This window comes from Vulpes lagopus, chromosome 3, assembly GCF_018345385.1.
Source record: "Vulpes lagopus strain Blue_001 chromosome 3, ASM1834538v1, whole genome shotgun sequence".
Classification (NCBI taxonomy): domain Eukaryota; kingdom Metazoa; phylum Chordata; class Mammalia; order Carnivora; family Canidae; genus Vulpes; species Vulpes lagopus.
In genome coordinates this window covers 63,641,304-63,663,950 of record NC_054826.1, presented here as the reverse complement: position 1 = coordinate 63,663,950, position 22,647 = coordinate 63,641,304, and the positions used below count along the sequence as shown (strand labels likewise).

At 33.6% G+C, this 22,647-nt stretch overlaps 1 protein-coding gene and 1 non-coding gene across 12 annotated transcripts in view; one reads left to right on the top strand and one right to left on the bottom strand.

Moving 5' to 3' along the window:
• The window catches only part of ADK (adenosine kinase), a 498,050-nt gene that overhangs the window by 202,781 nt on the left and 272,622 nt on the right, over positions 1-22,647 (top strand). The window lies entirely within an intron of this gene.
• Positions 4,051-4,116, bottom strand: LOC121488567. The gene has a single exon (XR_005987179.1). It is a non-coding gene; the product is annotated as a small nucleolar RNA SNORD2 (small nucleolar RNA).

Here is a 22,647-nt window from a genome sequence, read left to right as displayed (position 1 = left end):
AATGTTCAGTACATCTTTAGCAAGCCTATTTCAAGTCTTTCTGTCTCAAATAATTACTCTATATGTTGGTCACTTCATTGGACACCTTACCTCTAAACCTTAAAATACTTCAATATAGCTTCATTTCATCTGTTATTACCCCCATTTCAAGGTGGAAAACTGAGTGTTGGGAGATAGTTCATGCATTTTTCATATGCCTGCACAGTATAAGTCTTATAAGCAAAGGCATTTACATTGCGGGTGTTTTGTATAAGGAGAAATTCCTGGGTAGTGAAATGTGTCCATCCTTGGAGAAATCCCAAAATTAAAATTAAAAGACCTCACCTTCCCCTTCCTGTAGGAGATCTGCCTTTATACTAGAGTAATGCACTATCTTTCTTTTCTGGAGCAGAGCAGAAACCTTTAGAAGATCAGAGTTTCTTAGTTTTAGGATTACTCTCTGTGCTGCTCTCTGCTGCATGTACCAGTAATATCCAGCCTTCACTGCATTGCCCCATGAGGATTGGAACTCAGGGAAATAGCACTAAGTTATTGCTCTGGCTGCTGTTTTTGCCATGAGCAATAAATTTTCTTTGTCTCTGATCCAGAGGTCTCATGTCCTCATGTCACTGTGTGTGTGTGTGTGTGTGTGTGTGTGTGTGTGTGTGTGTCTGTGTGTAGAGAAAAAAGGGGAAAAGAGATAGGCAGACACTAATTTGTTAATGTATGTAAGACTATCAAATCCTTGATGGTTTCTGAATTAATACTTGTTTATAGGAAGTGCAGGGCTGTGCTTTTAGTAAATTCAAAACTGCAATTTGGCCTTAAGCCTTATATAGGTGGCTAACAAAACTAGACAGTACAGTGCCAATGACTAGAATTTAGCATAAACAGATAATACAAATATTTTCTGTCACATTTCTGTGTTTATGGTCTATGACTCTGAATATTTTTCTCCCCACCCTTATATGTTAAACTAAAAAAAAGTGGTAGGCTGGGATTGGAGTATCTAGGATGAAATTCTATTTATATGGATAAAATTTTGTAGCCATATGTATATATTTCATAATACGTTGAAAAATAAAAGTGTAATCACCTTTAATAATAAAATAAATTACTTATTAAAAAATCTAATGCACAGAATAAAAATAATTCTAGAATTTTTGAAGTTAACGTATTTCTCAGTAACTAGAATTATTATGTAAACTATAAAACTGGACTTAATTTGCCATTTATTTATAATAGTTTAAAAACAGAATCTATCTCATAATTGTGACAGATGCAAAATTGGAGTATACATCTATATTACCTGTTATGGAATTGACTCATATCCATAAATGCTGATTTCAAATGACAGGGTTTATGTAATACTTTGGGTATTATTAATCCTATGTTTTAAGGCATAACTCATAATGCAAGTTGACCTTATGGAAGGAACATTTAAGGGAAATTCCTTCATTTAGCATTATATAGGTTTCTATGTGATATATAGGACAATTGATTTAATATTAACATCTGTGTCTATTTCAAGCCTATTGTCCACTTGAAATTTTTATATATATAGAATATAAAATAGTTTGCGCAAACGCATATGGATTAGTTTATTAATATAATTTTATATTAAAAACCCTTTATACCCACTTAAATGTATATATAATTTGCATTACATGTATTTCATAGTAGGAGATAAGAAATAGACTAAACCTTCCATTCTCGGAGGTAAAAATTCTTTATCCTGTGTTTGGCTACATGAGGAAGATGAAGGTATTTTTGTTTTCCATAAGTTATCAACAAACACTTATTATAGATACATCAGCAGATGCTTACTACATCTCTACAGATCCATTCATAAATATAACCACATTTCCTAAAGTATAGTTAGAACTGTCTGACATGGATAATTATGAGAAAATAATTAGCAACATACATAATTTGTAAATATTAACTAGTTAGGATATTCTGAATCGTAGTTATTCCAAATTGCATATCATGCCAGAAGAAATCAAGATGATAACAGAATAAGCGATGGGTAGAAACTTGCATAAAATCATATTGTTTGTACAGAGGCAGAATGACCCAGTTTGTTTCCTTTATTCACTTTTCTTATTTTCTTCAGAATTTATTTAAATAATTTATTCCGATCTTCAAATTCCTGCCCAGTCTCCTGTCCCTTTTATCAGAAGACAGTTTCTCAACGTTTCCTACTAAGCAATCATTTTAGCCATTAAGAAGTATTCTCAATGTCTGAACTCTCTGTATTTAAATGTAATAAGTTATTTTTTAGTCTTCATACTAAATATCCAGTACCTTTTCAAATTTTTAATATAGAACATTTCCACTTAGCAATTCTTCATATGATAATATATAATTATAGAAAGTATAATTTCCTTTGTTGATTAACTGTTACTGGTTAATGCTGAAGTAATTGCTGATATTTGTTTTCTCTGTTCTCTTTTTTAAAAAATTACCACTTGCTTTCTTGTTAGTACTTTACAAACATTTACCAAGTTAATGTGTCAGTTGTAAAACAGATATAAAATTGTTTTTGGAAAAAAAATTTTAAATGGAAGTGTTTTTGGCAGTAAAACTTTTTCTTTGAGAGTGAAGGGATACTGGATTACAATCAACATTTTTAGATATTTCATATGTAGAGAACCAAATAAAATTATAAAGTTGATATAAATATCAATGTGCTATGCAACTTCACACTTTATATGTTCATGTCCCCAAATTGGAGTGTTTTAAGAAGCATGAAGAGTTCTCCAAATTAGTTTATGTATTGCTTGTCTCGTTATGTTCTGTAGATTTTTTAAAATAGTAATTCTGCAAGAAAGGCAAGGAAAATTTGCTTTGGAAAGAGTGAAAACTGCAAATGCATTTTATGTTCTATGACACTGTATATTGTATCTAGCTGGTAAACTATAATCATTGTTGTACTCTGCATTCAGAAAATGTAAGGTGATAGGCATAATGATAGCTATTTTGTAAATATGAATCTTTAAGCATTAGTTGAAATCTAAAATAGTTACCAATGGATGTTTTAAAAATTTGCCTATAATCTTTAAAACTGGCATTTTTAAACTGTGGTTCATGGATTATCAGTTGGAATGGAAGTCTGTTTATGGACCTATAGGAGGCCCATAAATCCATTGAAGGATTACATTTAAGCATGTGGGGTTTTTTGGAGAATACTTAACTTTTATCATAGTCTAAAAAACAAAAAAAAAAAACAACCAAGACCCACTGATTTAAAAATCACCGATGAAGGCCATAGGGGATCCCACTATATATACAGTTGGTCCTCATTATTTGTAGATACTATGTTTGCAAGTTTACCTACGCAGTAAAAATTTACTTGCAAATACCAAATCCATACTCAGGGCACCTTTGCAGTCATTCACAGTTATAAACAGAACAGGAAAAAAAAAAAGATGATGTGCACATTACCATCTGAAGTAACACTTTACCTTCTTGTTTCATGATACTCATAAACAAGTATCCTTTGCATGGTATATTTAGTGCCATTTTCCCATTTTTGTGCTTTGTGATTTTGTTGTTTAAAAAGGCCATCAAGCATAGTACTAAAACGAAGTCTAGTGTTCGTAGCTGCCAGAAGGCTGTAATGTGCTCTAGAGAAAATTTTGTTAGATGTGCTTTGTTCTGGCATGAGTTATAGTGCTTTTGATTGTGAATTCAGTGTTAACAAATCAAATATTATGATGTGTGTATATATGTATGTATGCTTATATATAGCTATATATACAGCTTTTTATATCTGTATATATAAATAAAACAATGTCTCTCTAAACAAAACACAAAAAACAAAATTATGTAGTGATATTAATTGGTTGAAAAATAATGTAACCAAGGCATTGCAGGAACCTAACCCTGTAGTTCCCATAGGTACAATGTTTCCATATTCATAAATTAGAGCTAAGGAAGCTAATCTCATTGATCTTTTGAAGTCTTTTTCTCCCCCACCCCCCCTAGTTTTGCCAATTCCACATCAAACCACAATTTCTTTTTCACACCATGTATTCCATTTGGAACATTAATTATGTCTAAATAATTAAGTGTTCAGCAATGAATATTCTTTTATCAGGTCATTTCTGAAAGATGATTGCTATCATTTCACTGAAGTGTTTCTTTTTAAACTTAATATTTCATAATGTACTTTTTTATGAACATTTACTGATGTTAGATCAGGCTGTGTATGCATCATTCATCTCTTAATATCTTACATCACATGCTTTTAACATAACCATGATAACTGCTGTTGATTTAAGTGGACTTCATGTTTATACTTTGTAGCTCTGCTAGAATTCATTGATCTGTTTCAGATTTCTGCCTGAAATGTTTTTACTGCTCATTATACCATATATTGGAATATAATACCATATATTGCTCTAGGATATTTGTAACCATTTACACTGAGTTTAGTCATTTTATCTGAGGGCTTGCTAATTTGTTAATAGATGAAGAGTTAGAAACATCCTTATCTAACAGTTATGAGCTATATATTTACATACTTGACCATATTCAGTGAATCAAAGTGTATTTTTCATTTTTCAAAACTAAAGGAATTTGAGGCTCCCTCTTTCTGACAAATGGAGTAACAAATAGTAGATTGTCTCACCTGAAATAATAAGACAAGTTCTATGGTCATGTCTATAGATGCATAAAAAGCATTTGACAAAATCTAACATTGATTCCTTATAAAAATCACTTTACAGAGTGGGAATATTGGGGAGACCTCAGCCTGGCAGATGGCATTATTAAGAACCAATGGTAACATTGTATTTGTTGCTGAAAGGCTAAATGCTTTCCCACTAAGATTAGGAACAAGACCAGAATGTCTGCTTTCACCACTATTTAACATTGTAGTGGAGGCTCTAGCCAGAGTCGTTAGACAATAAAAAGGAAAACATCTAGATTAGAAAAGCAGAAGTAAGTCTGCCATTATTCACCAGTGATATAATCTTCTATGTATATTATCCTATGGAATCTACAAAGAAAACCTAGAGCTAATAATTGAGTTTAGCACATTAATAGGATTCAAGATCAGTATTTTCAATCGAGTGTTTTTTTCTTTAGCAATAAAAAATTTGAAATTTAACAAAAAGCAGTGTTTACTATAACATCAGTAATATAGGGGACAAATCTGACAAAAATATGAAACTTGTTTACTTAAAACTATAAAACGTCACTGAAGAAAATTAAGTGGACAGATTGCTGAGATAAGTCACCAGTAGAATGATCCATAAAAGAAAAAAAACTAATTGTATTTTGGGTATATACGTAGGTCAAAACTTACATAATTTTATATATTTTTTTAATTTTTTTAAAATTTTTATTTATTTATGATAGTCACACAGAGAGAGAGGCAGAGACATAGGCAGAGGGAGAAGCAGGCTCCATGCACCGGGAGCCTGACGTGGGATTCAATCCCGGGTCTCCAGGATCGCGCCCAAAGGCAGGCACTAAACCGCTGCGCCACCCAGGGTTCCCCATAATTTTATATCTTAAATTTGTGCAAATAATTTGGCATTATTTAAACCTCTGTAAAGCTATTAAAACATATCAACAAACAGAAAAACTAAGGAAATTTGTGACCACGTAACACAAAATGATTTGTCTAAAGTCAACTCAATTTTTAATCACAAGATAACCTCTAAAAATGACAACATCACTGAACAAAAGTTAAGGAGTGTGGTATCTAGATTGTTAGATGCCAGTTAGCATTATTTCTTTGAAAACCAGATCTAGCTTAAGGATTCATAAGCTTGACCAACTTTTTTACTTGTTAAAATACATTTGCCTACAATGTCTGGAATAGCATTCGAAAATCTGGGCAATATCTTTTGAACCTTTTTTCTACAATTGCTCCAATAGATTATGATTAGAAATGAGTTTCCGTGTTTAGGGTAGAAAATATTTAAGAATTATTTATTATTAAGAATTTTTGGGAACCCTGGGTGGCGCAGCGGTTTGGCGCCTGCCTTTGGCCCAGGGCGCGATCCTGGAGACCCAGGATCGAATCCCACATCGGGCTCCCGGTGCATGGAGCCTGCTTCTCCCTCTGCCTGTGTCTCTGCCTCTCTCTCTGTGACTATCATAAATAAATAAAAATTTAAAAAAAATTTTAAAAAAAAGAATTTTTATTAATATTTTTAAAGATCATATGGAGTAATGTTAACATATTTTAAAATATTCTTGAAATTTGTATTGTGGAGATATGGTAAACTATTAGTTTCAGGGTAGCTTTTTAGTCATGTTTCCTTTTTAAGTACATTATTGTTTTTTTCAAACAATACATTATAATGAAAAATTCACAATGAAATGTGTGTAGAAGTTGCAAATTTGGGGTTTGGTAAAAATGTAAAATCAATCACATTTATATATTAGAAAAATCTTAAACTTTGCTGCCCCACTCATGCCAAAAGATAAAGTCAATTCCCCTCAACTTTCTGAACTGGTTTAGATTTCTAACATATGTAGTTTGAAAGGATATGTATTTGTTTGTACTTATATTCTGGAAAAACTGGGAGGTTTAGCCATAATGCTGACACATCAATGTATGAAATAATTGATAATCAATGTATGAAAGAGATTGTTTTTTGCAAGAGAGAATTCATACATTAAATTAATTACATTCTTTAATTATGTACATGTCTTGGCTAAGAAGGAATTTCCATTGTGTACCAATTTCTTAGAAATGAGTTATGAATTATCCTGTAATTGAAATATTCTATTTTTTGTGGACCTTACAAAATAATAGTTTTTATGAATAATGAACTTTTTTGTGTGTCTCTTAATAACTTGTAATTTTTAATACCAGTTGACTCCTTGGGGGCGAGGTCCACATAGTGTTACAGCTGTTAAAAGTGAACTAAATGAAGACTTACAGTTCTTAAAGTAATAGTTGCATGTGTTTTTTACTATATATTTTGTTACTTAGTGCCTGTATGATCATTTGTTATTGTTATTTAAATCCCAACTCTGTCTAATAATTTATGATAATCATTTATGATAATCAGTACTTTTTATTTTAATAAAAATTCCATTCATATTTTCACATCAGTTATAGTCTCAGTTATTGTTTCTACTTGCTCTCCTCAGAACAATGACTTTATATTATATCTCAGCATGATTTTTACATGTACTTCAGATACTTGCATGCTGAGTTAGTAGGCATTTATTGAATGCTTAATATTTCTTTATAGCATTGATTTGGAATACGTTTCTTGCATTTTAAAATATTTCAAGTCACTTATCTTACTCTTTGAAAACATAAAACTTTTATGAGTAACTCATTTACGTTACTTCCATTTCAAGTTAATAATACTAGGCGTTATTTGGAAAACTAGGAAAAAATTATTGTGAAATGACAATTCTCCAATATTCTCAGGATAATTTAACATTTCTTCTTTACCACTCTTTTTTTGTATGTGTTATTTATTTGGGTCCAACAGAAGTTGGATAAAATGCCCTTTTTAATAACTTTTATATCTTAATAGTCTAAAGATGTTTAAGTGAATTGAATTGTGGCTTGTATAGGTATCTATTAAGGATTCCCAAATTGGAAGGTAAGGAATAATCTAACAGGTGGTGGCCTGACTTCATTGTTGTAAGTTAGTAATCATCCTAATTTCAGAGTTTGTTGAATGTGATACTTTTTTAGCCCCATGCTCTCATGTCTACATGCTCTACATTATCATCCCTTATGGTTCTGTGTATGAAATCTAAAGTTCTAGCATTCTGCTGTCTGGCTAAAGCTTCTCATCCTTTGTAATCTTTCCCTGACTTTTCTTGTATTATTTCAGTTCTTTGATTATATAGAATTCTCCTACCCCTTGTACCTCTTAAGTTTCAGCGCCTTCTAATCTGCATTTCTACCGCACTTAGATAATGCATCTGACCTCACTTAAATTTTTCCTCTCAATTTTTGTGTCCTATAATTTCACAGTGGCTGTCCACCAATTCTAATTCAGTCTAACTTTCTATCTACCACTTTTTTATACCTTAGGATATTAAGACTATTAGGTGAAAATCATAATAACATTATACAGGTGAGTCCTTTTACAAATTCTTGGTTTTCAGACCCTCACTTTGCTCATCCTAAGTAACATTTTTGAAAATTGTAGATTTTCTCTAGAAATTCTTTTGAAAATTAATGTCTTATATAATTTTAAATAAATACATTATTATTCATCCACTTGAAGGAGACTCATTTCCAAAATAGGAATGCATTCTAGAAAGTTGAGGAATATAATTGATAGGTGAAAACACTACTGTATGTTCTACTCTGCTTGCAAATAGAAATGTGGTTCTTTTATTTATCACCTGAAATAAGTAGAACAAATCTTGTCAAATTTTGCATTAAAAACACTGCTTTATAATTCAGATTTTTACAATGATATACAGGATAAGCACTTCAAAATATAAAAGCAGTTCCATGATTTTGATAATTATCATTGTATAACATGCTAATATTAGGGCAAACTGTGTAAAAGGTATGTGGAAATTCTCTTATTATTTCTGCAACTTTTCTCTAAGTATAAATATCACATCACAGTGTAGTTATATTACCGTACTGGTTACATAAAATTTATGTATTAAAAACTGATATAAAAACTAAATTTCCGAGGCTAGGAATTTGGGTGGCTAGGTGGTTGAGTGTCTGCCTTTGGCTCAGATCATGATCCTGGGGTCCTGGGATCAAGTCCACATCCTGCAAGGAGCCTGCTTTTCCCTCTGCCTATGTCTCTGCCTCTCTCTGTGTCTCTCATGAATAAATAAATAAAATCTTTTTTTAAAAAAAAACAACCTAAATTTCCTAAAGCATATATGTTTTTTAATTATCCAAAATTAAATTATAAACCTATTCAATGAGTCCATCTATATGCAAGACATTTTCTAGGCATTATAAAGGAATGACACATGTCTGCATCTGCAGTACTTTCTGTTTCTTACCCAATTGTCATTTTTCTTTGTATTTATTCATATTTTTATTTCCTGCATTATCTTCCCCTACCCTCACCAAGCAACTTCATATCCTACTCTGTAAATATAATAGAAATCACCAGGTTTCCACTTCATCTTCTCTTCAAATTTGTTTATATAATTTTATCTTTTTAACTCCATTATGCCATCTTTTTCATTCTCTAGAACCTCAAACTGTTATCCTTTTCCCCCTTTCCCTTATCTATGAGATGTATAGACGGAGTATTATAAAAAATTTTTTCAAGATTTATTTATTTATTTTAGAAAGGATGGATGGCAGAAGGATAGTGAGGGAATCCTAAGAAAACTCCCTGCTTATTAGAGAGCAGACACTGGGCTCTATCTCGGGACCCTGAGATCATGACCTGAACAGAAATCAAGATTTGAACCCTTAACTGGCTACCCAGGCACCTCTGTACTTTAAATTTAGTACGAGGTTACCACTCATTGTTTATTCAATACCTGCAGTCTAGGATCTCAATTTTACCTCCCTTTGAAACATGGTATTTTTTTTTTTACAAAGGTCACGAAAAATATAGTTGTCAAATCCAATGACTGTTGAAAATCTGGATCGTAATTGACCCACTTGTTTAATTTGTTGATTACTCTCTCAATTTTGAAACTTATTTTTCTTTCTTCCATTATCTTTCAGGAAAAATGATACTCTTTGTTCTTTGCTTATTAATTCCTTGATGTCCTTTCTCTGTACCCTTTACTGACTTAACTTTTTCTGTCAATTTTTGTTTCTAATCTCATAAATTATAAAGATATAAAATAGATTAAAAGGCCAAAAGGATTGTAGGTGAAGGAAAATAAAGTGAAAACAAGGAAAATATTTGCAAGATGTATCAGAAAAAGAGGTAGTATGTCCCTTATATGAAAACAGATTCTCGGATTCTTTGCATTGGTTAAGAAGAAAAGAAAAACCCAACTGAAAAGTAAATAAAAAATATAATGAGTAATTCAGTTTACCTAAGAAATGAATTGTTTATAAGTAAATGAAAAGCTCCTCACTTTAATTAACAATAAAAAATACAAGTTAAAATAAAAGTTACATTTGTTGTCACGTTGTATTAAAAAAACTGATTAGAATTCAGTGTTAGGAAAGATAGAAAGCAAAGAACTCTTTTATACCCTTCTATACTATTTTGTATGGCTATGAAAACATACCATGATCTCATGGGTCATGGGGTGAGCCCTACTTCAAGCTCTGTGCTCAGTGGAGAGTCTGTTTGAAGAGTTTCTCTTTACCCTGCTCTCCACTTGTGCACGCCCTTTCTCTTTCTCTAAAATAAATAAATAAATCTTTTAAAAACAAAACAAGATAGTGCAGCTGCTTTGGGATATAGTCCGACAGGTCTTCAAAGGGGTAAAGATACAGTTACTATATGATCCAGCAAATCTGGTATATACCCAAGAGAAATGAAAACATGTATTCATAAAATCTTGCATACTAATGTTCATATGTTTGTCATAATAGCAAAAACATGTAAACAACCCATGCCCATCAACTGATTGAATGGAAAAGTAGATGTAGAGTATCCATCTGATAGAATATTGGCTGTAAAAAAAAATGAAGCACTGATTCATACCACAATGTGGAAGAACCCTGAAAACATTATGTTAAATGGAAGAAGCTATATACAAAAGCCCATATATTTTATGAATCCATCTCTGAGAAATGTCCTGAATATGCATATTTCTACTGACAGAAAATATATTAGTGGTTGCCCAAGGCTTCTGGGTATGAGATGTGGAGTGTGACGACTGTGTTAAGAGGTTCTTTGGTGGGGGGTTGAGAATATTCTAAAATCAATGTAGTGATGCTTGAACAACTCTGAATATACTAAAAGCCATTGAAGTATACACTTAATTTTTTTAAAAGATTTTATTTATTCATGAGAGACACAGAATGAGAGGCAGAGACATAGGCAGAGGGAGAGGCAGGCTCCCCACAGAGAGCCCCAATGGGACTTGATCCCACGACCCCTGAGCTGAAGGCAGATGCTCCACCACTGAGCCACCCAGGTGTCACTGAATTGTACACTTTAAATATTAATTGTACATGGACTATATCTCAACTAAGCTGTATGTTAAAAAAAATATTTTGATCTGTTTAACTCTTCTATCCATACATGACTTTTACTGTGATGCGTTGGTCATTTGCAGAGTTTTTATTACGCAGATCTTGCAAACGTTTGTATAAAGTCTCATTTTTCAATATCACTATGAATCGTAAGAAAATGGTCTTTTATGTATTGAGAATCTCCCTGTGGTGTATACAAGTCTTACACAATTATAATTTTCAGTTAAAAGCTCAAATTTTATTATTAGCAATATTCTTGACAGTTATTTTTTTAAGTGACAGTCTTACTTTTTTTTCATTTTCAAGAAAATGTCTGCCAAATACCCAAGTCTGAATAACTATCATTTGTCTGTCAATCAGTTTTTTCAAATAAAAATTTGGTTTTTTTTTTTAATAAAAAGAGCAGTTCATATAGAAACGCAACTGTACAAGTGCTTTTTCTCAGGAAACCATTGTAATCTATTCATACACAGAATTAAAAAGATGTATATTTAAGGGTCATTGTTTAATAAAAACCAATGATTTTTGCTACTTCCTTAAAAAATTCTTAAATTTATTTGGTATCTTTTTAATATGAGCACAGGGTTGTGATAAATCCAGTACAACTTGATTCCATTGCCCTTTTTTGTTCTTAGGTAAGAGCAGTCTCATAATGAATTTGCAGTATGAAAGCAAATGTCAACATAGTAAAAATGCAGATAACAAACATCTCAATATTGTGAAAATTAAAAATTAAAAAAGTTGACTTTGTGGATATCCTGACAAGTTCTCAGGGTCTTCCAGCAGTCTTCTGATCTTTTTTCAGTAGCTGATTCTCAGTAATTTTTCTTTATTCCTGACTTCTTTATGGAACTACAAACCTAATTTGCAATAATCCAGTAGGTATCCCTACATTAATATCTTTTTAGTTCTAAATGTTCAAACTCTATTCACAACTCTCTGGCGTTTTACATTGCACTTGCTCCTTTTGTTCTTATCTTTTCCTGTTAACGACATAACTGTCCATCATTCATCCAATGAGAGACATTATAGTCATACTCAACCTACATTCTCTCACACCTCTGACATTTAATCAGTCCCAAATCTTGTCCTTTTTGCCTCTAAAAAATGTTTCTTACGTCTGTTTCCTTTCCTGATAATACTTAATATTGAGATCTTTGTTTCTTAATACCGCATGGCTTAGTAATTGGTCTTCCTGTGACCTGCTCTGGTCTCCTCTTGTTTTTGTCAAAAACAGTGTCTTGGATTTTACCCTACTTGCAAGCTAACAAGTTAGTCTTCCACAGTTTCATAGATGTTGACAGAAGACAAGAGCCTACTGTGTCAGAGACAAATGAATTTTTCTCAAGGCACAGCAAGCAGCATGAGTTTCATATTCCCATTGGTTCTGATTGTCCCCCCAGTGACCGAGGGGCAATGTGGAGATTGACCCAGGTGGAAGCTGTTTTCTTTTTTTTTAATTTTTTTTTTTTTATTTTTACTTATTTATGATAGTCACAGAGAGAGAGAGAGAGAGGCAGAGACACAGGCAGAGGGAGAAGCAGGCTCCATGCCCTGGGAGCCTGATGTGGGATTCGATCCGGGGTCTCCAGGATCGTGCCCTGGGCCAAAGGCAGGCGCCAAACCGCTGCGCCACCCAGGAATCCCTTCATAGTTTATATCACAATTGAGTAATCTTGAACTTGAGAAACCCTTACCTTTAAAGGTGCTTCTTGGAAATCTGCCCAATCTTTACCCTAAGATAAAGTCACTATCTTTATCTTTTAAGACTGTTCGCTATTTAAAAAATAAAAACTAAACTAAATTTGTTAAGACCTATAGAGACAGGATAGACCCATAGAGAATTTTCTCCCAGCATTTTTTGGTTAGTTTTCTGAACATCGTTGCCAAAATTATCTGCCTAAAATACATTTTTATCATGTAACTCTCATCCCAGCTTGCTTTTCAGTATTATGGATGATTAGTCCATCATAAAATATGCTGATATGGACTCTCTGCCTTACTAATTCCAAGTAAGCTCTCAACATAGTATCCCTCTCTGTTTTTATACATATTTTTCCCTGTGTGTAATTTACTTTTCTTTTACTTGTTCTCAGCCTGATCAAATCTTCAACCTTCAGCAACCAGCTTGTCATTTTCTCTTTGACGTTTTCATTACCCTCAAACTTCTTGGTGCTCTCAGAATATTTGCATGTCTCTCTTATAATGCTCATTGTATTTTAGTAGTTTCCATGCTGTCTCTTCCAGTAGACTGTGAACTCTTTAAGGTCCTATTTGAGCTTGTATTCCCTCATAGAGTACCTTAGATATAATAGCTTAATAGAAGTTTATTGGATTAACAGGTATATAATTACATGGTGTGTGCCCAGTAACATTTTTTATTCCGATGATGTTATAATTGAGCTACTGATAATATCCTCCTTGAATTCTTTGCATGTAAATCTTTTTCCTGAAAGAACTGTATACATTTTAATTGTCAGATGTTACTATGTAATTATCTGATATTACTTTGCAAAAAAATATACATGGTTATTTTCCATTGCTGTTTATATTGTTGTAAGAATAGATTCAGACAGGCTACAGTGTGGGCCCACCAGAGATACAGATATGCCTGGGAAATTGTCCTGTGATTCACCTGGTCACAAATTAACACTTGCTACTATGATCATGTTATTACCACTTATTTACACTTGGTAGATTCGCAGGCTCAAAGCTAATGTCTTTTAGATTCAATCAGGAAAGACCAGAATAGCATAAGCACCTCAACAGTATGATGAGAATGGCAAAGAGAGTTTCTTGAAAGACATATGGCATCCTCACTCTGAATAGGAAATAGCATCAACACATCCTTAATACAGATATGAAAGCCAATGAAGATTGTTTCTGTATTTGCAAAGTGCTATAGTTTTTCTATGTATAGCTCTCTTGATATTTTAAAAGCTTATATTCTCTATCTAAATTAAAGGAGTATGTGTATTATTGCCTATATCTATGGTCCTTATTCTCTCAAGCACTGCCATCCTTGTGACAAACTTTCGATCTTTTTCTTACTGATTTTTGAGAGTGCTTCATACATTAAGGATAATTCTTGTGCACCCTACTCTCTGCCACAAACACATACTTTTTCCTGGGTTGGTGATCTTAGGTTTATATCTGGTCACAACTAACAATATTTTCCTTTATACTATTTGGCATTCATTTAGGAAATATGTCCATGTTTTAAGGTTTTAAAATAAGTTGCTGAATTTTGTACATTCCTGGTTTTTTACATTTTTGGTTAAAGGGTGAGGGGGAAGAGTTTTCCCCCCCAAAATGACTTATGTACTTATTCTAACTCAATGTATTGAATAATTTGCTCTTTTACCATTTCTACGAAATGTCATCTTTATCCTTTACTGCTATCGGTAATTACCACTGGATCTATGTTTGAATTCTGTCTTTTCCCATTGATTTCTTTCAGTGTCAGTACTAAATTGTTTTAATTGTGGTTGTCAAATAATACATTTTAATACCTGGTAGTAAATCCTTCCCTCCAGCCCTCCCCACAGTCGTTTTGTTAAGTAAACTCTATACCCAATGTGGGACTTGAACTCAGAACCCCAAGAACAAGAGTCCACTATCATTACTCACTTTTCAGAATGTACATTCATATTATCCCTTCAGATGAATTTAAGGATCATACTGAGTTTTCAAACTATCACATGAGAATTTATAGGTTCACTGGAGAGAAAATAACATTTTTATAATAAACTTTTTAGAATAATGTTTGTCTTCTTTTTTCCTACATCAAGATTTCATATTAATTTCCCACTTTATATGTGTGTATGTATTTTTATTCTAGAAAATTTCAGTCTTACACAGTAGAATGGTATAGGGGCATCTAGGTGGCTCAGTCTCTTAAGTGTCCAATTCTATTTCAGCTCAAGTCATCTTCTCAGGATCCTGAGATTGAGGCCCACATGGGGCTCTGCACTTAGCAGGGAGTCTGCTATAGATTCTCTCTCCCTTTGCCCCACCCCCTAAGTAAATAAATAAATCTTAAAGAAAAAAGTAGAATAGTGTAATGAACCCCATGAACCCATTATCTAGCTTCAATAAGAATCAACATTTGGCCCAACTATTTTTCTTTTTCTCATATGAGGCAAATCCCAGTTCTCTTGTCATTTTATCTTTAAATCCTCAGATTGCCTTTCCAAGAATGACACTTAAAAAGAAAACCATCCTGGGCAGCCCGGGTGCTCAGTGGTTTAACACCACCTTCAGCCCAGGGCCTGATCCTGGAGACCTGGGATCAAGTTCCATGTCGGGCTCCCTGCGTGGAGCCTGCTTCTCCCTCTACCTGTGTCTCTGTCTCTCTCTCTCTCTGTGTCTCTCATGAATAAATAAATAAATAAAATCTTTTAAAAAACCGTCCTATTACCTTGAAATATTAATTTCTTAATGCTATTTAATATCCAGTTCTGATTTAGATTTTCATAATTGTTTCAAAAATACACATTTGTGATAGGTTTATTTGAATTAGGATCTAAATAAGAATCAAACATTGCATTTATTCTTTGTATCAGTAATCCTTTATCCCCCCCTTTTAAGGTTTTTTTTTTTTAAGAGAAATGGGGTTATTTGTAAAATATCTCACTCTGTATCTCATTAGTTGCTTCATATTTAGTATTTGCTTATAGTTAGAGCTAGATGTTTGTGGGTTGTTTTTTTGTTTTTTGTTTTTTTTAAGATTTTGTTTATTCGTGAGAGAGAGAAAGGCAGAGACCCAGGCAGAGGGAGAAGCAGGCTCCATGCAGGGAGCCCGACGTGGGACTCAATCCCGGGTCTCCAGGATCATGCCCTGGGCTGAAGGCGGCACTAAACCGCTGAGCCACACAGGCTGCCCGAGAATGTTTTTAAATATATTTTTCAGTAACTGAACATCTTACCAAACTCTCTTTACTATTTCTAACAATTTTTTAATGGATCTTCTTCAGGGATCATTATAGAATAATGGTTTGAACTTGGGCTTTGTTTGTAAAATGTTTAGATTCAAGTCCTGGGTTATTTACACTTTCTGTGCCTCAGTTTTTTCATATGTAAAAGGGAGATTATAAGTGTACTACCTCATATGGTTTATAATGAGTTATTTTCCATAATATGCAGAAATTAAGTATGTAAATTTTCCTTTTCTTCTGCAGATTGTGACATTATGCTTTTACCTTTTCAGTGTTTTTAGTGCTTTATTTAATTTTGGGATGTAATTATAGTGGTATAACACTTTAAATCATGGCAGTGGTAACATGCATCTTTCAATAATATTAATAAGTAATTTTGGGGAAGCATTTTTTTATTCTTGTTTTAAAATAAATAATTGATAGCATAAAAATAAATGTTTGATATCTATTGATCTCTTGCTATCTCTTGATTTCTTATTAAGATAAAACTCATCAAATACTTATTGAGTATCTACTTATTTTGCAAGTGCTGGCATTGCTGAGCAAAACATAAAAATTCTTGCCTTTATGGAGTTCATACTTTAATAGAAACAAGAAATATAATGAATGTAATATATGAGGAAATTAGAAGGTGATAATGAATTGGAATAAAAAGTAGAATGTGGTATTGGGAATGTTGGAACAAAAGAAGCGTTTTACAGTATTAAATGGGGTGTGTGGGAACAGTTTCCTTGAAAAGATGAGATTTGAATACAGACTTTCTAGATGAGGGAAGAGCCATCTGGCTAGCTGGGGAAATCCAGTCTGGTAGAGATGTCAGCAGTTGCTAAGGGAGAGCATGTTTGGCATGTTTCAGAATCCTACAAGGAGTTGAGTTTGGTTGGAGCAGAATACGACAAGTGCAGGAGATGAGGTTAAAGAGACAGCAGGGGGTAAAGGAGATTGACTTGATCCTGTAGGGCCTCATAGACTAATGTAAGGATTTTTGCTTCTTAATCAGTGATATGGAGAGCATTATAGGATTTCAGCATGGCATTCACTGACTTAACATTTTAAAAGGAAAATGTCAAGGATGGAAGCAAGGAGATTAGGAAACCGTTACAACAATCCAGGCAAGAAGTTATCGTAACTTAGATGGTTGGTAGCAGTGGAATTAATGAAAAGTGGTTGAAGAAAAAGGGGTTAAAATCTGGAAATAATTTAAGAGTAGAACCAATAAGCTTTATCAAAGGACTGGGTAGGGATGTGAATAATGTCTAATTGATTTACTTCCTCTACTTTTATATACAGTAGCAAAAGTGATCCTTATTTAAATTTGATAATTTTGCTTTTTTTGTTAAAGGTCCTTCAGCGACATCCTATTGACCCTGAATAAGATTTATTCTCCTTCCCATCACCAACAAGGTGTACATGATCTGAAACTTGAATATTTTTCCTAATTTATATTAGCTACTCTCCATCCCTCAGAGTTTTAGCCACACTGCTTTTCAGTTGTTTGAATATGCCAACCTCTTTCTTGTCTCAGAAGATTTCCTTATTGATATTCCTTTGGTTATTGTCTATACAAATTCTTATATTTCAGAAAACTGTAGTTTTGCTATTTGTCAGGGATATGGGTCAAAGGAAATCTGAAAAAGTAGCTTCAAAGACATCCTCTACCCTTACCCTGTTTTTCCCTTATCCTAAAGTAAGAAAGGGTAAAAGAAATCTATGGTGTGAGTTCAGGTTTACTACCGTAAGTGTTTAAGAAAGGTCCCTGTTACCATGACAACAAATGCATGAATTTCAAGATGAAAATTTTCAGCATATGGTAGTGATAAAATTGTAGCATTCCTATTCTCTTAGTATAGAATTGCTCTTTGTCAAGTTAAAAAATATACTATGAAAATCCCTATTAAAATTAATTTTAAAATGTTTCTTTATTTTCCAATCATTTATTGTAATTTGAAATTATACCTAAAGAATATACTTCATAATTGTCATGCAGAAAATTAAGCATTTGGTTTGACATTAAAATTTTTTTTCAGTCTGTATTAGATTTTGCTTAAAAAATTTTAAAAAATCTTTGCTTAAATGGTAAATAAAGTGGTAAACAGTTTAATGTATTGGGAGTTTTTGACAATGGAAAACGACTTGCCACTTTATAGATTCCTTTGCCTTAAATGCTTTCTAACTCCAGTGGAGGAAAGCTGTTAAGCTTTAAGTGCTCTGTCATATTTGCAGGCTTTTATAGTAGAAGAGAACAGCAGTGAGCAATGATGATGGAAAACGATGGCAGGTAGACTTAAAACACCATAAAGCACAGACTATTGTGTGTAATGCCTTGAATTGAATCCCTTTTGAATGAAATGATCAGCCATATGTGCCACCCTTATGGACCCTGTAAGAAGAGGAGAAGAAATGTGCCCTAATGCTAACTGTGCATGAAATTGCAGTGTTAGGAGATATTGACCAGATGTTTCAATCTCAACAAATAGCTTGTTATGTGACTGAGTGAAAATATCTTTGCTGCTTTGATCACATACACCTTGAAGGAAGGGGTAATTTAATAGAGGCTGTCATAGTTCATCATTGTCAATAAACTTTGACTTGACCTTTGCCTTATGTTTTTGATGTTGCTGCTGATAGGTGTTGATGGGCAGATGTTTACTGCCTTGAGGGATTTTGCTTTTTACAACATGTATGTTAGAAATAGTAAAAGAGAAGGATTTTTCTCAATCCTTTTCTCGCTCTTTGGTTGTTAGTTGGCATGTTTCTCTGTGGATTTTGTAAAATTTCTGGGCAAATGCACCTGAGTAACATTCTTACCTCTAAAAACCACTGTGTTTTCTATATAAAGGTTTCTTACCCTCCTTACCTCTTTGTCCCAGGTTTAATTTGCCATGATAAAATTCTATTTAGATTTTTTTCCTTGATGTATATACCATATATTCTTCAGTTCTTTTCATAGCTTGAAGTGATGGGTCTTTCAGAAAATCACTATAACTTTCTAACTTTTACAGTGAAGGACAGTGATAACCAGAGAAATTAAGTACTTCCACAAGGTTACACAGTTATTCTTTTTCAAGCCAGTTAGTTCTGACTGAGGTCTGATGATAACCCATTCCATGATTTTCTTCACTTCCCTTTCTTTCCTCATATCCAGAGTAAAGACTGAGTATAGCTTCTGAAATTATACAGACTGGTGTTCTGCCACTGACTCACTTTCTCTGGCTTCCTCATTCGTGAATTGGAATAATATTTACCTTGTGCATGGTGGTTAAGATTAACTGAGAGATAACTTAGTAGGTAAAGAACTGGCATAATGGTGGACATATAGTAGGTACTTACTAATGTAGCTCTTAACTCTTTGTTCTTTCTAATTCACCTTTGGCTAATTATCTTTTTTGCTAACCTTTAGGTTAATTTTTTTTGTAAGATTTTATTTATTTATTCATGAAAGTCAGAGAGGCAGAGACATGGGCAGAGAGAGAAGTAGGCTCCCTTCAGGGAGCCCGATGCAGGACTCGATGATAGGACCCTGGGATCACACCCTGAGCTGAAGGCACATGCTCAACTGCTGAGCCAGCCAGGCATCCATAATTTGGTTTTAGTGCATTTTTGTTAAGTTGCTCTGGGAAAATGTTTGGAATATATGCCCAAAAATCATATTATTTTAGTAATTAATTTTAAATTATAATAAATATATGGATGAATAAAAATGTCCTTTAAGAAGTTGCTTAGGGGCTCAGGGAGAAAAAAGTATTTTGTAGCCCTCTCAGGGTCCCTAGCTGGGTCTGAAAATTAAATGGATAAAATATACAGACTTATTTAATATAAGTTTGTTGTGACAGAGCCTTCATTAGGATGTGAAGACCGGATGAAACAGTTTCACCTGAGTGTTTTTATGCTAGGTCTGATGAATAGTGGGATACTTAGTAGAAATATGATAGGTCAGAGATATGAGGCAAGTGTAGTAAAACCAAGGGAAATTTAGAAAGGCCTTTTTGTTAAGATCTTTTGGTCCCTTTGTCTTCGGAGATGAGGGTGATCTTTTCCTCCAAGTATAGGGAGAACACCTCTCATGTGTTCCAGGGAAGAAGGAGAAGAAGGTCAGAGTGACTGTCCTGCTTCTGCTATTTTCTCAAATTCCTCCAGCCAGTGTGCCATAATTTGGAGTATGTTCTGAACCCCCATCAGTGTATTGCCACATACTTACAACATCATTTCATTGCAAAAGGGGATTTAGTAATTTTGCTTAATGTTATGGAAGTGCTGTATTGAATTCTGAAATGTCTGAAGATATTTTCTAAGACTTTTCCTAAAAATCAGATTTTTCCTTAAGAGATCTTCTTCTAACATAAAAGATGTCATTGCATATAAGCAAGAGATTAAAGGAAAATATATGAGATTTTTAAAACCTTGGGAGAATATGGAAATAGAATGTATACTATCATTTGTCAGAAATCTTGTTACATAAAGGCTTCTGGTGAAAGGCATATCGAATAAAAACCAGAGGCCTTTTATAACACCATATTTAGTCACTGTGTTCTTTTTTGTCATCTGGTTTTGGAGACCTTTGAAAATAAATCTAGGCTACTTATTTTTTTTTAAGATTTTTATTTATTTGAGAGAGAGAAAGCGAGCATCCAAAAGAGAACAGGAGCTGCGGGGAGGGGCAGAAGAAGAGGAAGAGGTAGACTCCCCAGGCAACAGGGAGCCCAATGTGGGGCTCAATCCTAGGACTCCGGGATCATGACCTGAGCCAAAATCAAGAGCTGGTCACTTAACTGAGTGTACCACCCAGGTACCCCTTTCCTACTCTTTTTGATGTGACCTTCTCTCTAAGATCCTTAGGATCCTCCTATTCCATCGTCTTCCGCAAAACTCCTTAATAGTAATATACCTTTTTGGGTAATTTTTATATAACCCTAAACTGTAAGCTTAGAAGAAGAGAGAATTATACATTTTCTGTTCATTCATTCATTTGACAGATACATAGGTATATGGAATATGGAGACACCCTTCTAGATGTAGAAATGTACCCAATAGGTTTCAGAGAAGTCAGGAAAACAAGTGTGTTGAACAGAAAATTATAATTAAGTGGAATTGATATACTTTCCTGTGACAAAATAAAACATGGCAATTAGTCTAGTGTTCAAGAATAACTCACCCAAGAAAGTGAGGCCTATACCCTAAGTCAGAAAGAACAAGAGATAAAATATGAATGGAATATGAATGAATGGAATGGTATTGGCACATTGCATTCCAGAGAGTGAATACCATTAGATGAACTTGGAGAGACAGTTGATGGTTCAGTCATAAAATTGTTTATGTTTGAACTCTGTTTAATAGAAATGGGTAACTATTGAAGGACATTTTTGAAAGATAAAGTATAGTGAATTGGAAGGAAGCAGAGATGAAGGCAGGGAGTTGAATCACTATATATTGTACACCTGAAACTAATATAACACTGTTAACTGGAATTACAATAAAAACTTTAAAAAATAATAAATATAAACAAAAGAACTAAAGGCAGGGGACCTTTTGCAGATTGTCATGTGGTTAGATTGGGGAGAAGAATGGGGCATGATTGCTAATGGACACAGGTTTCTTTTTGGAGAGATGAAATATCTTGGGAGTGAGTTAGTGGTGATGGCTATATAACCCTGTGAATATATAGGAAGCAACTTAATTATACTCTTTAAAGTGGTAACTTTTGTGCTATGTGAATATATTTCAACAAAACACATTTTTAAAGCTTTCACAGTGAGAGAAGATGGTGGCTTGCACTTGGGTGGTAATAATGGAGATAGAAGTAGAAATGTGTAGGGGCAACCTGGGTGGCTCAGTGGTTGAGCGTCTGCCTTTGGCTCAGGTCATGATTCCGAGGTCCTGGGATCGAGTCCCACATTGGGCTCCCCACAGGGAACCTCCTTCTCCCTCTGCCTGTGTCTCTTCCCCTCTCTTTGTGTCTCTCATGAATAAATAAATAAAATCTTGAAAAAAAAAGTAAGAATGTGTAGATTTAGGGTCATAGGCATTTGGATATTCAGGTCAGTAATCTGAAGGCCCATCTAAATTAAAAATAGAAGTGGGGAGTCTCAGCATATAGATAGAATTTAAAACGTAGGGGTAGATTAGATAATATCCAGAAAAAGTATATAGTGTGAAAGGACAGATAATCTTTGGATCCAGACCTGCAGAACCTCAAGGATAGGGAAAAGAAAGGAGGCCTACGAAAGAGAAATGCTGCTTTATCCATTATTTACTACAATAATGCCCAACACCTGGTATATGATCACAAATATTTATGGAATGAATTGAGTGACAACAGGCTAAAATATTTTTAAATCATATCTCAGTGTCCTGTTACCATCATCATCATCATCAGTACTGTTTAACAGGCACTAGTATAGGCACTTTGTGTACATTATTTTAATTAATAATTTACTGCCATACAACTGGATGAATTTATATTTACCTGAGTCTAAAGTTTATGCTTTTTCTTACTAGGCTGAAGTTTCCTAAAATTTCTTCTGAGAAATAGATGTTAACAGGTATTTAACAAGAAAAATAACTAAAGATTGTTAGGAATAATAGTAGGACTCTCATGAATCAATTTTTATTAATAGGGCACCTGTCAACAAGGGAAACCACAGT